The sequence below is a fragment of the Coenobita brevimanus genome, chromosome 58 (assembly GCF_032717465.1).
Source record: "Coenobita brevimanus isolate Jiangsu-jjx chromosome 58, ASM3271746v2, whole genome shotgun sequence".
Taxonomy (NCBI): Eukaryota; Metazoa; Arthropoda; class Malacostraca; order Decapoda; family Coenobitidae; genus Coenobita; species Coenobita brevimanus.
In genome coordinates this window covers 42501-59277 of record NC_137011.1, presented here as the reverse complement: position 1 = coordinate 59277, position 16777 = coordinate 42501, and positions in this window count along the sequence as shown.

Genomic DNA, 16777 nt, shown 5'->3' with positions numbered 1-16777 from the left:
ATCTCCGTCTGAGCTCTCTTTCCTAAATTCTGGTGTAGCAGGGGTGTGTCACGTGTGTTCCTCGTGGATGGACTAGATCTTTGTTCACGAGAGGACTGCTGACAGCTAACTGCATCATCTCCTTACTGGCCGCTGTCGTCAGCTTTCCTCAGTGTAAGCATGTTTAGCACTGCTCGATTCTCGCAGACACAACACCTTCTCATCATCTGACTCCCTGCTTCTATCTATCTATTTATCTATCTATCTATATAATATGTAGTCTTTACCACACCATCAAGCACCAGGACACGTCACCAGGCGCCAGCACATATCACCAGGACACACATCACCTTATACCAGGATATATCACCAGGCACCAGGACATATTACCAGGCACCAAGACATATCGCAAGGCACTAGGACACATCACCTTGCACATAAGTCACCAAGCACCAGGACACATCACCAGGCACCAGGACACATTACCAGGCACCAGGACACATCACCAGATACCAGTACACACCACCAGGCACCAGCACACACCACATGCACCAGGACACTTCACCAGGCACCAGGACACATCAACAGGGACCAGGACATATCACCAGGCACCAGGACATATCACCAAGCACCAGGACATATCACCAGGCACCAGAACACATCACTAGGGCACATCACCGAAGATCATCAATTCTCCTGTAAAGAAAAGAAAAAACAGTAATAGACAATAAAGTACTTCTCGTATTAAAAAAAAACAGACGTTTTAATAGAGACAAAATTAACCTTACTAGTCTCTAATAAATCAATGTTTGCTGAATAAAATAGCTTGGCATTTGTTGGAACAGAGTGCTAGAGTTTCTGGCCATGAAGGGGTTAAAGGTCACATTATACACACCCTCTCAGGCTCTTACGCTCACTCTCTGCTGAATAAAATCGACTTATGTCAGCTGGAATAATATGCTAGAGCAGTGGCGACCATGAGGGGATGAAGCTGAATATAAATATCCGTGGGGGTATCTTAAAAACATCGACATCATCGTACTGGAGAGGTCAAGAAGAATTATGTGGTAAAGCTGAGAGCCACAGAAATACAAATACTTCTGACTTACAGAGGTATGAGACATTTGGACAAGCAGAAAAAATGATAATGATAATGATGATGATGATAATAATAATAATGATAATAAAAATAATAATAATAATAATAATAATAATAATAATAATAATAATATGTAGAATTCTGGAAATGCTGGAGGAATATTCAAAGAATTCCACATTCCAAATGATAATGCCACGCTTCAGATTAGAATTAAAAAAAGAAATCCACACTTTTACATCACACAATGTGTACACTGTACAGTCTTTGAAATATACACAGTATTAAGAGTAGTAGTGGTAAATGATACATTAGTAATAATACATCTTAAATTGAATGTGCAGAGATAAGTGTCATGATTTTTTTCTGACCAAGATCTATATATGTGAGAATCTATAATATCGTGTAAATCATTATATATGGCAGCTACTAGTCTTGGTAAATCATGTATGCAAAAACGAGTATCACCAAAATGAAACCACTGATCATATCTGTGGTCTTTAATCAGAACAGTGTAATGACCAGTAATTTTGCAGTATACTTGCCATGATGATTAATAACTGCTGACATTCTGTAATGTATGCCATGTTTAGTGACAATATCTTTTTGCATTTGAAGCTCTCCATATATCTTTTGTAGATTTCAATCAAATCTCACGAGCAATACAAAGAGAACATCAGGAGCTCTTGAAGTTTCAGTATTAAAATTTGGCTGAGTTGCAGGCCAGTGTCTTGAAAGACGATCCGACAGAAAGTCTTATAGCTCAAGCACAACAATAAGGACACTGGAGCAGATATATAACGAAACTCTTCACAGTCTTGAAATGGGTTCCCACAATTGCTACATGAAAACAGTGTACTTCTTTGACCTTCCACAATTTGGGTCACTGCTTAGTTCTCGTCTGCTCTAAATGCAACCTGTTCATCATGAAAGCTCTGCAATAGCCATAACAGTAACTTCTGTGCCTCCTGTTCGATATTTACAGACCGTTGTTGCATCTGAGGTACAGCAAAGAATGCTTGTATGTCTATATACTTTTTTGATAACAGCATCGTACTTTTCATGTATCCAAAGTCATGGGAAGTGTTTGGTATATGTATATCACGATCACTCATGACCCACGTCATATACACCGAGTTTGGTCAAAATTGGCCAAATACTTTCCGATTTAGCACTTCCAGGCATGGAGTGGCCATTTTGATTTTCCTCAATATCTCAAAAAGTATTTGTTCGATCTCAGTATCAATACCCAGGTGCATTAGTATATGTAGACGACTACTTACTGGAATATTTGCAAAGCAATCGATTCAGTAGTTTTGGCTGCGCAGGAGATCAAAAATTGAAAAAGTATCATAGACAGCGCTAGTGTTAAGGGGAAAAAATATGCCAGAAGCCTGCAACCAAGCTACATCACTACTGAAAATTTAAAGTCTCTATCTCGGATTGTCTTGGAATGCCAGCCTTCTAGATCTCCCTCCCTCCCTCCAAATAAGGATATTTGCAATATCAATAACACGCCAAAGAATGTGGATTTCTTAATGATAAACCATATCACACCAAACAAACTGGCTCCCATAATCGGGACAAGCATTTTACCACGTGAGCACCACAAACCCAAATATTTACATAACATGTTCTAGAGGAAAAATGTTCTGCCAATAAATTAATAGGCATCAGAGCAATTACATGTCCTGTTAAGTGAACTGATAATAATAAAATGTGGTTTAACTCGAGGCCAGTGAGGTAGATAGTTAAGGAAGGATGTGGGGCTAAATGTTTGTCCAGTCTGTTTTGAGTATAGCAAAGTGTGGGTTTGTGAATGGACATGTGTAACTTTCTTTCTGTCTGTGTGGTGTGATGTGGTGTGGTGAGGTGGTGTGATGTGCTGAAGTGTAGTAATGTATGATGTGATGTGGTGTGGTGTGGTATGGTGTGGTGTGGTGTTGCTTAGCGTAGTTTGATGTGATGTGTGGTAAGTGATGTGTAGTGTGGAGTGGTGTGTGGCCTGTTGTGGTGCTTTGTGTTGTCAGTGACTTTGAGTCTATCTGTGTGAACTTTACATGATTAAAGGTTGTCTAAACTGAGAGGATGGAAATACTTCAGGTACCGGAGTTATTATTTTCTTTTTTAAAGATTGGGTAGCGATCGTAAGGTAAATGTTTGTCTTGCTTTGTTTGTGTTTTGGAAAGTATACAGTAAGTTTGTGAAAAGGTATGTGTATCTATTTTGTTTAAATATCTGTTTCACTTCATATCTCCCTATGATTGCTGTTTTAACAGTGTGTTTGTTGTGGTGTAATTGTGTGTGATTATGTGTGTGTGCTTGTGTGTGTGTGTGGAGGGGGGGTTGTGTGTAAAAACTGAAATGTAACTTCACAACAGTGTATTATATCATTGTGTGCTAGTTTGTACATACACTTACCTATATGTATGTATGTGTGTAAATTTGTTTACCGCCCTGTTTGTGCGGAGAAACTAATGAATGCAGTTCTTACGCCTATGGTTTTAGGGAAAAAAAAATTACCTCTTGGCTGAATCAACCCCTCCACCAAGTCAGGCTAAAATTGTATCAAAACATTTTTAGTAATTTTAACAAACACTTACAGGGTCCGAACTTCGATCATGTTTGTGACGTTGACGATTGACCGATTCTTCTCATAACTTATTCACTTCAGTTTTATTTCACCATCAGCACAAACCATAAGTTCGGAAAATTGGATAAAAACGGTTTTAAGTTTATATGTCTACGTCAGCGTTTCTCCTAACCCTGTGACCTCTACCTCTGACTATTCTTAAAAAAAAAAAAAAAAAGTCCTCATTGGCCGACCCTCAACTCATCCACCAAGTCTGGTTACAATCGGATAAAAAAAAGCCGTTTTCTTACACACACACACACACACACACACACACACACACACACACACACACACACACACACACACTGCGCAAGGCATAACACCCACTCTCCATCCGCACTCACGAGCTTAAGAAAATAAACAAGAATCACAGTGCTGAAAGAACTGGTTAACAGTTTATCAGTCCCGTCGGCTATGTCAGCTGTCTATCCAAGACGGACGCAGAAGTTGGAAGATGCTGAAATTCCTGATCTTTTGATATCAGGTATTACAGCGTGGCATTTAACTGACCTTTGTCTTCTTGTGACTTCGAATTTCAAGACAGAACGAGATGACATTTGCAATTTTACCATTTTTCAACCTCGCTTCTTTCTGAGTTACCCAAGAACCAGATGGTCTGCAGTCGCCATTTAGCCTGATTGTATGTTTGTCATTTCTACGTAGTGACTGAAAACCCTAGAGAGTGTTAGGACGAGGCCACCTCAAATAGGATGTGGTGAAGGACAGCAGGGAGATGGATGGTTCCATTCATGCGACTATAAGATAGGTAGGAAGATAGGTAAGCAGAGAGAGAGAGAGAGAGAGAGAGAGAGAGAGAGAGAAACTTTGCATTTTGTTTTCTGGTTCTAAAATTAAATAAACGACACTTCCCATCCTTTTAATTGACTTCGCTACATCTTCTCGCTCGTAAACAGTGTAAGGTCTTATTAATGTCATGAATCTGGGTACGTCTCTCTCTCTCTCTCTCTCTCTCTCTCTCTTATTCTTGCTACTTTTAGGCGAAGTTATTTTAACATGGGGGGACAGGGTGGCTCAGTGAAACTCTTTCAGTAGAGAGTTTGGGCCTCTCCCCCTGCTTGGAGAGACAGCGCTCTTCCGTCACTCTGGAGGTGTAGCAGCCGTGGCTGGGTGAGTTAGAGCGTTCAGCTTTGGCCGAAGGTTAGGAGGTTCGAGTCCACCCAAGAGACACTGGTAGACACCAAGAATGGCATCTTGTCATAAAGTGATACACGATCCAAACCTAAGTCCTCTGCCCAGGGGCAACGCCTTAGCCCTTTCTGAAAAAAGGTGACACGGCGTTAAACTAAAAAAAAAAAATAATAATAATAATTAATCCCTTCAGTACCTGAGATAATGCCTAACAACTTTATAATCGTTTTGAATAAGCAAGAAAATAATAAAAAAAACACATAATCAGAACGATATTCCTCTTCCCTGGCAGTAGTAGTAGAAGTAGTAGTAGTTGTTGCTGTTGTTGTTGTTTTTGTAGCCTTGGTTCATCTGAATTGTGAACCCAGTGGACTGCAGGCTGAATATGCCTTTCTTCTGTAGCCCACCATCCTTATGCAGGGATAGGGAGGGAGATGATCGTTTGTACAGTCGGGCAGGGGGGTCGCTCTATTATATCCGTGCCTCGCGTAAAGGCGTCCCTCTCCAGCGCCCACCCTGGTTAAATATGCATGGTCTTGTTTAATCCCCCTCCCAATTTGCTCTGGACAGGCTTGAAGGAAGGCCAGATAAAACATTCATTCCCAATCGACCCCCTGTCTGCAGGTGTTAAAAGCATGTGCAATGTATGTATGTATGTACAGTATGTGTGTATGTATGTATGTATGTAATACAGTATGTGCGGTATGCATGAATGTATTTTTATTTGTTTTTTATGTATCCTTTTGGACTGGATTTGCCTTCGAACTATGATCATTTTTGTGTTTGTTTAAGTAACTTGCAAAACCCATCACTGACTTTGGTGTCTGCTTTTAAACACTCTGGATTTATATATGTGTTTATGGCTGATTTCAGAGTAAACATTGAAGATGAGATATGTGCTTATTACTGATTTCAAAGTTAACATTGAAGAAGCTTCAGCTTGCGAACATTTATAATTTACATGTTTATAGATTCTTTCGATATAAATTTCTTTTCCCCTTCTGAACATTTGAGACATGAATATTTGGGATATATTTAGATATTTACTTATGCATTCGATACTCCATTGATTTTCGTTTATAAACATTTGGGGTCTAGTGTTAATAGATTTTTTTTTTTAATGAATTTGCTCTCTGATTACGAACACCTAGAATATATTTAGGTGTTTACAGATTCTTTCGGAGTATAAACTGAATTGCTCACTGTTTATAAACATTCCGAAGTACAGTATTATGTTTGTAATTGTTTTAGGATGTCAAAATTCATCTGGTACATTTACTTCCTGCTCTACTTCAGTAGCTCTTCACCATTCTCCATTCTCCCACCAATCCCCATCATTCCTTCACCTCTCCACCACCATCACCACCAGAAAAATTACTACACTCTAGGTCTCTAGATCTTCTTCAGCATACACTTACCCATCTCTGCCCTATCTCCATCATTCACTGGCCATCTCCATCATTTTCTCGCACATTTCCATCATTTACTTCCCCATCTCAAACATTTACTCATCCATTTCCATTATTCACTAACCATCATCGTTTACTTTTCCATCTCCATCATTTACTAAGCAATGCCATCATCTACTAGCTCATATTCATTATTTACTAACCCGTTTCCATCATTCATTAACAAACGCATTCACTTACTCTCCCATATTCATCATTCATTAACCAACTCATTCACTTTCTCCCCCATCTCCCTCATGTATTTGTCCAGCTCCATAATTCACGCATTCATCTGCATCGTGCATAAAAAATCTCAACCATTTACAAACAATTTTCATTCTTTACTCACCCATCTCTATCATAATCAATCTTCATCATTTACCTGCCATCTCCAGTATTCCCGAACAACAGTGAACCATTTTCTTGCCCATCTCCATCATTTACGCGCCAATCTCCACCATTTACGCGCCCATCTCCAACATTTACGCGTCCATCTCCATCATTAACGCGCCAGTCTTCATCAATCACCAACTCACTCCATTTCCTCTTCCATCTCCATCACTTACATGCACATCTCTATCATTTACTCACCAGTCCCCACAAGACACACCCCGCCTCCCCCCTCACCCTCTTAGCACATACCACCACTCAGATCTCTCCCATTTACACATCTATTTCTGTCATTCAAAAACTAACTCCATTTCCTCTCCCATCGCCATCATTTTCTCACCAGCCCCCACCATTTACACACCCCGCCTTCCCCCTCACCCCCCTGACACATGCCACCTCTCAGATCTCCCCCAGTTACTCATCCATTTCTGTCATTCACAAACCCACTCCATTTCCTCTCCCTTCTCCATCATTTACAAGCGCCACTCCATCATATTCTCCCTCATCTCCATCATTTACTCACCAGCCCCCACCATTACACACCACGCCTTCCCCCTCACCCCCCTGACACATGCCACCTCTCAGATCTCCCCCATTTACTCATCCATCTCCTTCAGTCACAAACTCACTTCATTTCCTCTCCCTTCTCCATCATTTACACGCGCCACTCCATCATATTCTCCCTCATCTCCAACATTTACTCACCAGCCCCCACCATTACACACCACGCCTTCCCCCTCACCCCCCTGACACATGCCACCTCTCAGATCTCCCCCATTTACTCATCCATCTCCTTCAATCACAAACTCACTCCATTTCCTCTCCCATCTCTATCATGTACACGCCCCTCCTCGTCATTTACACACACATATCCCCATCATTTACACACTCCTCCTTCCCCCTCACCCCCTGACACATGCCACCTCTCAGATCTTCCCTACTGACTCATCCACTTTTGTCCTTCACAATCTCACTCCATTTCCACCCCCATCTCCATCATTTGCACGCCCCTCTCCATCATTTACACGCCCCTCTCCATCACTTGCATGCACATCCCCATCATTTTCTCACCAACCCCCACCATTTACACACCCCGCCTTCCCCCTGACCCCCTGACACATGCCACCACTCAGATCTGCCCCCTGATACCGACTGCTCCAGAGGGCTCCAAACTCGCCTCAACTTCTGCACCCACCATAAGTTACAGAAAATTTCCTCCGAGTATTTCAGTGGCCATTTGGATTTTGCCCTCCTGCACCGCCGTATCCCTCCAGAATTTTCTTACAGGATTAGATAGATAGATAGATGGATAGATGGTTGGGTAGGTAGGTGGGTTTAGAGAGATAGATAGGTAGATAAGTAGGTAGGTAGGCAGGCAAAAAGATAGTTAGATAGATCGATGGGTAGATAGGTAGATAGGTGGGTAGGTAGGCAGGCAAAAGGATAGATAGATAGATAGATGGGTAGATAGATAGATAGATAGATGGGTAGATAGGTAGGTAGGTAGATGGCTAGGTTGGTAAGTAGGTAGGTAGGTAGATGGCTAGGTAGATAGGTAGGTAGGTAGATGGCGAGGTAGGTGGATGGTTAGGTAGGTAGGTAGGTAGATGGCTAGGTTGGTAAGTAGGTAGGTAGATGGCGAGGTAGGTGGATGGTTAGGTAGGTAGGTAGGTAGATGGCTAGGTTGGTAAGTAGGTAGGTAGATGGCTAGGTAGGTAGGTAGATAATTAGATGATAAACAGAGAGAGAGAGAGAGAGAGTCAAAGAGTATGAGAGATGGATACAGTCAGAAAGATGAGATGATTTTGATGCCAAGTAGAAGTGAGGGAGAACGTGAGACAGGCAGGGATAATCAGCCAGACCCATGTTAACCCATTAGGACGTAGGAAACACGAGTCTAGGCTAATACAATCCATATCATTTAAGCCACTGGAGACCACCCTAGGCCCTTGAGAATAGCGTATGAGAAGAGAGCCTCCAAACATTTTTAATTCGAACTGCAGTGAGTCAAATGAGGCTATCTTCGGTCCCTGACGTCTACCATCATGCCACTGAGGAAAAAGGAAGAGAGCAAGAGGGAACCCCAGCAAGTCAGGAAAAAGGAAGAAGGAAATGTCGCTCATTTCGGTCGGCTGGAATGAGAATAATAAGTGTATGTGTCAGACTGAGGCGAGACAGGAGGAGAGGGAGGAGAAGGAGAAAGAGAGTTAGCAGGAAGAGAAGGTGGGGTAGGAGGTAGACAAGCTGAGGTAGGTGCGGGGCTCGAGGAAGTCAAGTGAGGTAAAAATCAGTCAGAAGAAAAACAAATGGCTTAGTGGCAAGTCAGATGGGAGATACTTTAGACAGAGGTGATGTAAGAAGAAAAAATATATAACAGAGTAAGGTAAACAAATAAAATAAGGATAAACTAGAAGGGAAACACGCGAGGAAAGGGCAGGCCAAGAGGAATAAATGGTGTGGTGGGAGAAATCCAAAGTGAGGCTGAACTGAGGACGATAGAGGTAGAGGTGTGACTGGAAAAAGAGAGCAGGGGTGAGGAAGAGAAAAGTAGAGGTAAGACTGGATTAAGAGGGATGAGGGAAGGGTTTGGAGGAGAGAAGTAGAGGTGAGACATAGAAAGGAGGGGTGAGACAGGGGTGACAAAGAGAGAAGTAGATTTAAGGCTGAAAAAAGAAAGAGGGGTGAAGCATGGGTGACGAAGACAGACTTAAAGGTGAGGCTGAGAAAGGAAGGGTGAGGCTGGGATGATGAAAAAAGTAGACGTGAAACATAAAAAAAAAGAAAAAAAAGAAAAAGAAAGACAGGGAAAGGGGTGTGGCAGTGGTCAGCGAGAGGGAGAGGTGAAAGTTAGGCAGGAAAAAAAATATATGGTTAGGGAGGAAGAAGACAGGTCAGGGCAAGAGTGAGGTAAATAGAAGACTAGGTAAGGCAGAGGTAAGGCATGTGAAAGAAAAAGGTAAGGCAAGGTTAGGTAGGAGGAAACCAATAAGTAGCAAGAATGAGGAAGTATGAGACGCACAAATATGATAAGAAATCGTGATTTTGTCTAGTTGGTGGAAATGGTGGCAGGGATGGTGTCAATAGCAGAGGGTGGAGGGCATGGTTTTGGTGTCAGTGGTGGTACTTGAAAAACCTCTTCAGTACTTCGATTTTAAAATTCTATCGTTGCTACGACAAGAAGCTTTTAATCAAGTTCCAGAAGCCCCGTTGAAGAAAAGGGGAAAAAATGCACTGGTTGTTGTGATAAACAGGAATGGTAGTACAAGTAATGGTAGAGTGGTGGCGATGATGGTAGAATGGTGATAATGGCAGTATAATGGTGTAAGAACTGTGATAATGCTGACAGTAGCGATTGGAATAAAGAATAATGGTAGGACGGTGAAATGGTGATGGGAGGAGAAATCTGATGTAATGGAGGTAATAGTTTTAGAAACTGGTAGCAAAAAGAGATAATGAGCGTAGAGATGTAACAGTGGGGATGGAACGAAGATGATAGAATGCAATAAGTGGTGATTCCTTTCAACACAGAAGCTTAACAGTAATTCATTTCTAGTATGCAGTAGCTATGGCGTCAGAAGAAGAGGTGTCAAGTGGGGTGGTGTCAGAAGGCTTGGCGAAAAGAGTTGTTGTCGAAAGAAGTGGTGATAGGTGAGACGGTGAAAAGAGGTTGTGTCAGAAAATGTGGTGACAAAGATGGTGTCAGAAGAGGCGACAGCAACAGAAATGGTGGAAAAATGATGTGCCAAAAGAGGTGGCGTCAAAAGAGCTGGCTACTAAAAGGATGCTGTCATTGGTGTCAAATGAGCTGCTGACAAAAGAGGCGGTGTCAGTACAATAGTAATGGTGGCAGCAAAGGTGATGGAGGAGAGATTGGACAGGAAGGCATCCAAACACATATCCGCTCCCCTGCCTTTCCTTCCCTACCCCTTCCCTGCTCTTCCCTGTCTTGTTTTACCCTACCCTTCCTTTCCTTTCCTCTGCCCATTCTTCCCTATCCCATCCTATCCCGTCCTTTCCCTCCCCTTCCTTTCCTTTCCATACCATGACATTCCTAGCCGTGTCCTCCTCAACCCTGGAACACCATCCCATCTCTGCTCACGTCTACACTGTTCTGGCCTCTCAGTGTTTCCCTCTCCTGCTCTACCCTACCTTTTCCCCTGCCGTGCCGTTCCCCTGTCCTACCTTGCCTTGCCCTGGCTTCCCACACCATCCATCCTCCCGCGACGTGAATTACTGAGGGCCATGTCAGAACTTTTTCCTCACTCCATCACCTGGCCATTTCTTTTCCATTAACATTTATTTCCGTGGCACCATTACACCCAGCGGGCCCCCTCACACCACATTTGGTTGGACAAGATTTGGTTACCTGAATAAATTGTTGTGAGACTTGATACAAAATCGTGAATAATATTATGGGATTTTATTTTCTAGTCGTCTGAATTCCTGTTGCTCTTTAAGAAAAATATTTTGAGGTGGATTTTTTTTTTTCTCCTCATGGGCTGGGTAAGATGTGGCTGCCTGAAAAAATTCTTGACAGACTTTACACAAATAAAAAATATGTAGAAACTTTTTTTTTTTTTCTTCCTGGTTTATAATTTCCTGTTAGTCTTTATAGAAAATCATGGATAATCATTAGAGAGGACATTTTTCTACTTGGCTATTTGAATAAATTCCCGCGAGACTTTACAGAAATTGATAATATTTACGGGAAGTATTATTTGTTTCTGTTTACTTACCTGTCAGTCTTAAACGAAATCATGACTAATGTTTTGTCGTGCTTTTATTTTTCTTGCTTCTTCTCACACATATCTGGTTGAAGAAGATCTGCTTACCTGAGTACATTCGTGTGAGACTACACTAAATTGTGATTAGTATTTATTAATTCATTTATTATTTTTGGAGGGGGGGAGGGGCTACCTGATTGCTATTCTTTACAAAACATCATGAGCATTTTGTTTTTTCTCACATACATTTAATCAGGGAAGATCCGGATACAAGAATAAATTTGGGGGGAGATATTGCGCAGACCTGTTAATACTATTAGCTTAATGGGAGATTTATTAACTAATTTATTTATTTATTTATCCATTTACTTTATACACATTTCCGCATCCGACTGCTGATACAGGATAGGAGGTTCGGTCCCCAGATCCGGTGGTCCACAATTACACTAATAGACGGCATTTTTCCCTGCAGTAGTCATATATCTGAACTTGTGTACTAATACCCGCCATCCCATTTGTAATGATACTGAAGCTAATATCAAGTTACATTATGAAACTGATTGTTAGACTACTCTACCGAGCCTAATATATGAATATATTACTGATTTTACCCTCAAACTGCTTTACTTAGTTTGATTATCTTACTCGTTTACTGAGCCTATTATATGGGTGACTTATAGATATTATTGTCAAGCTATTTTACTGGGGCTAATAAGAGTCTGGTTTACTGAGGAAAACATCACTATTTTACTAAGGATAATAGTAGGCAATTTACTGAGATCGTTATCGGTTTTTTTATGTGGAAAATATTAAAAGACTCTTTTCCTGTAAAAAGGAAAGCTATGCAGCCAAAAACGTAAAAAATAATCTGATCAGGTCTTTTCCATAATAGAAAGAATTGCTATGATTCAAGAACTTAAAAAACTTTCTGCCAAATTTTTTCGCTGTTAAGGAGAAAAATTCTTGGAGTCAAAGAGTCAGAAACTGTGCGATTCATTCTCCTGCTGTCACTGGTTTTGTTCAAGTGAGACGATTTGTCTGCGAAACTACCACTTCATTTTTTTTTTTTTTTTTTTTTTGCATGTTTACTGATTCTGAAATCCAGAGAAACGATGAACATAACTTCTCCTAAGACTTTTGCTGCAGTGTAAAGTGCATAATTACTTTCTTCCTATAGTCTGTTTGTTGTTACCTGGCTACACTGATGGTCAAGTGAAGACAGACTGGAGGGTCGATAACCCGGGAAACTCATTACTACCTCATAGTTAAAAGCCATCTATTTTCAAGCAACCACAACTTAATATTCAAGTATGGCAGTGGGCCAGTGTTGTCAGCTAAGAATACACTAACTGTAAAATTCTTGTACTAGGAGATATAGCATTGAAACTTTTATCAGTAAATTTCCTTTAATTCTACTTTCAAACAACCTTTACAGCACAAGATGTCAAAGATAAACAAATGGGAATATCAGACAATGCTTCTATACTTATCGCATTGCCATCTGTTGTACCGTCGGCTTTAAAGGTTGTGTCGCCTCTTCAGCTTCTCAATCTATGAGTATGTACCCAGTCTACTGAACCCACAGCATCTGACACCTGATGACACCAGCCACAGATCTGTGTCATTAGTGTAAGTTGCTGTGGAATCGCCAGACTGATCTTCAGGGCCCATAGAAAGTGAAACAGGAATACATAACTGCTACTTCAAACCAAGATGGCAGTTATGTAGAGTTGTGGACAGAAATATTAACTCACTTCACAGCGATATATAACGAGAGAAGCAATGACTTTTGAAAGCCAGTGTTCGGTTAATGGAGCCCATCAGACTCTCCTGAATTTTATTTAAGAATTTCACAACTATTCAATTAAAAGTCAAGCGAAATTACTGCCAGAAAATGTACTACCTCTACCTTATTTCTACATGTGCAGGCAGACCTCAATTTTGCGAGATATGTGGTAGTCTGTATCTGCTTAAATCAGACTGGATGGACCTCTTTATAGGGGACATGGCTATTGTGGAATCAAGGTACCTAAACAAAAAATAGTAGTCAGAGTTTCAGGATTTAATTATATTGTTCGGAACCTGAAGCCTGATTAATAAATGCGAAACCGAGGGAACTGTACGGTATATTCCCCTAGATGGCGCGCGATCCCTTACTTGACTGAGTAGCTCTCGAACACCAATCTGAGGTACAACAAATAATGATCATTTTATTCGTTTCACCACCAGATAATTTTATGCAACTTAAGGGGAAACGTCTTGGGACGGAAAAGTCAGAAGCAGTCTGCATTAACCCTTCACCACGAGAGGTCCTTTCTCATGTAAATACAGTCATCTAGCGAAAGCAAGCATTACATTAAAATAACCTTCACCTGATTAATGGGCTTATAATCTTTCTCTATGGCTAGTGTTTTTTTTTTCTTTTTTGCTAGTACGAGAGGAATTTTTTTCAATTGAGGAAAATCTTTATAATCAAAGGCTTCAAAATTGTCTTCAGTAATCCCTTTCCTGCCGTTCTGTTTAGGCTTGCACATGACGCTTTTTTGTTTGTTTGTTTGTTTGCTTTGCCGGGAGAAATCAAACAAGACGAAGGGTTAGGGTATTTACACACGATTCTCCTGAGAGATAATGAAATACTACATTCGTAACTCCTTCAGTAGGGTAACGTTGTTTTGAATTTTTGTTTCTGTTAGACAATTTTATTTACTTAGGAGAGTACCTAAGTAGTGAAGAGATTAAGGTTTAAAGTGGTAAGACATAAGGATCGATATTCTCCTTGGTTGAGGGAGCTTTATAACACCTTTTCCTAAGATATTTATTCTGCTTATTACACCTCACTGTCGTATCCTGTGTTACACAAACCTTCCCAATGTCTCCATACCCTGCATAAATAGCGTACAAAAGGGTATTAATCAGCCATATTAAAAAAAAAAATCGCTAAAAGAGAGAGATACTTGGGAACCTTCATACTCCACGAGAGTACAGCGTCATTGGTCCCTATTCTCGTCGGTTAAGGAAACTCACAAACACCTGTTCCTTAGCGATTTATTTTGGGATACGGATGGTTACTATCAATTAACATGTTATTTATGCTGAGTATGATGGTATTATAGACCCGTATTCTCGTGGCACCTGTTCCTTGGCGATTTATTTTAGGAAACGGATGGTTAATATCAACTTGTATGTTTTTGCTGAGTATGGTGGCACTGGAATGATTTAAATGACACAGAAGATAGTAAGGAGTAACAAAAAAAAAAAAAAATCGCTTAGGAAGAGGTGTTAGGGAGTTTCCTTAACCGACAAGAATAAGGGCCGTAGACAGAACCTATGACTGAAGACATTTTGAGGCAGCCCCCTCCTTACAAGTTGATAGGTACACGTCAAGGTAAACAGGATATGCCTATTAAATCAAACAAGCACAAATATTGGTGAGAAGGTTATTGAAGGGGGTATCGATGCCCTGAACTACATAAAAATCTACCAAGCTCGGGAAATAGCTAGAATAATATGAAAAATATCTCACCGGCTTGAGGGGGTAAAGGACTGCTATTTTGACAGCCTTCGTACAGTTTATACACGTTCATTTTGGCCAGTAATGCTCATCACTGCGTTCTTAATGGCATTTTCCTGTGATAAGCCGAACCTAATAATACCCAGACCCAGAAATAGACCTCAAAATCCATCATCATCTCGCCGGGACACATTTCATCAGCGCAATTGCCTCCGGGGTAAAATAAAGCAGCAAAAAAATTATAGAAAACTCAATCCACAATTCGCACGCACCCAAAATTCCACCTGTTTCCACCGCCTCGCCCTCGTCCACCTCGCAGAAACACACCGAGGCCGGACGAAATTAGCAGAGATAATGACCGAATCGGAACGGGAGAACTGGGCCATTCTGCACTGCCGCCTACGAGTGGGATTTCGACGCTGGCTGGATATTTTCGTGCGGTGGAAAAAATGGCTTGGTGAGGTGGACAGATGGAAAGAGGACAATGCGGACAGAAATGGTGAGAGACAGACGGCGATAGGCAGTGGCAGATAGCGATTGAGAGACATACAGACAGACAAGGGGCAGTTAGGACAGAAAAGGTGACAGTGATAGTGACAAACAGCGACTTAGTGAGAAGCAGACAGACAGAAAAGAGGACAATTGGAACAGAAATGATGAGATACAGACAGTGACAAGCAGAGGTAGATATCGATTAAGAGGCAGACAGACAAACAAACGCCAGTGGGGACAGAAATGGTGAGACAGTAATAGACAGTAACAGATAGCGACTGAAAGATAGAGGAAAGTGCGGACGGAAATTATGAGAGACAGTGATAGAAGGCGACTGATAGCGACTGAGAGGCAGACAGACAGACAAGACCAAAATAATGAAACACTGAAGTAGATAAAGAGAAACAAAGCGAGAAACACATACAGGAGAGATAATAATAAGACAGACATGCATAAAAATAAATAGATAGGTAGATAGGGAGATAGATTGACGGACAGATAAAAGGATGGATAGAAGGATGGATAGATGGATGGACGGAGGGATAGATAGAAAGATAGATAAACAGGTAGATAGATAATGAACGAATCTGAACGAAGCCACGGCCATTCTGCAACCCCATCTATGACTGGGATTTCAGAGTTGGCTGGATATTTTCGTGTGGTGAGAAAAATGCCTTGGCGAAGTGGACAGAGTGCGGGAGGGCAGTGAGGACGGGGAGGACAATCATGGTGAGGAACGGTGATAGAAACAGACAGGAACAGAGAGAGGCATACAGGATAGAAATGTAGATAGAACTAGTCAAAGGAGGGGATACATACAAAAACGAGGCACAAGCATACAGGAGAGATAACACTGAAATACAGACATGTAATGAGAGAGGAGAGATTTTATGACCGAATGTGGATGAAGAATAGAGCTCCTCTGCACTGCTGTACTATCCGGCTAACTGGATATTCTCGTGTTGTGAAAAAATTATTGGGTGAGGTGGGCAGACTGAGAGAGGAGAGTGGGGACAGAAATGGTAAGAAACAGACAGTGACAGGCAGTAACAGACAGACGGTGAAAGAGGCAGACAGGAGACAAAAATAGAGACAGAAACGAGTAGGCTCAGACACACAGGAGGGAGAATAATCAGACACAAACATACATAGCCGGAAAGAAGCAGGAAAGATATTATTTGAGCGAATCTGAACTGAGAAATGCATCATTCTGCACTGCGGCCTGTAAAGAATTTCATGGCCGTTTGATTATTCTTATGAGGCAAAAATAATTAAATAAATCCTTGGTGACGTGGACAGCATGTGAGAGGACAGTGACGACGGAGAGAACAGACATGTGAGAAACAGAGTGAT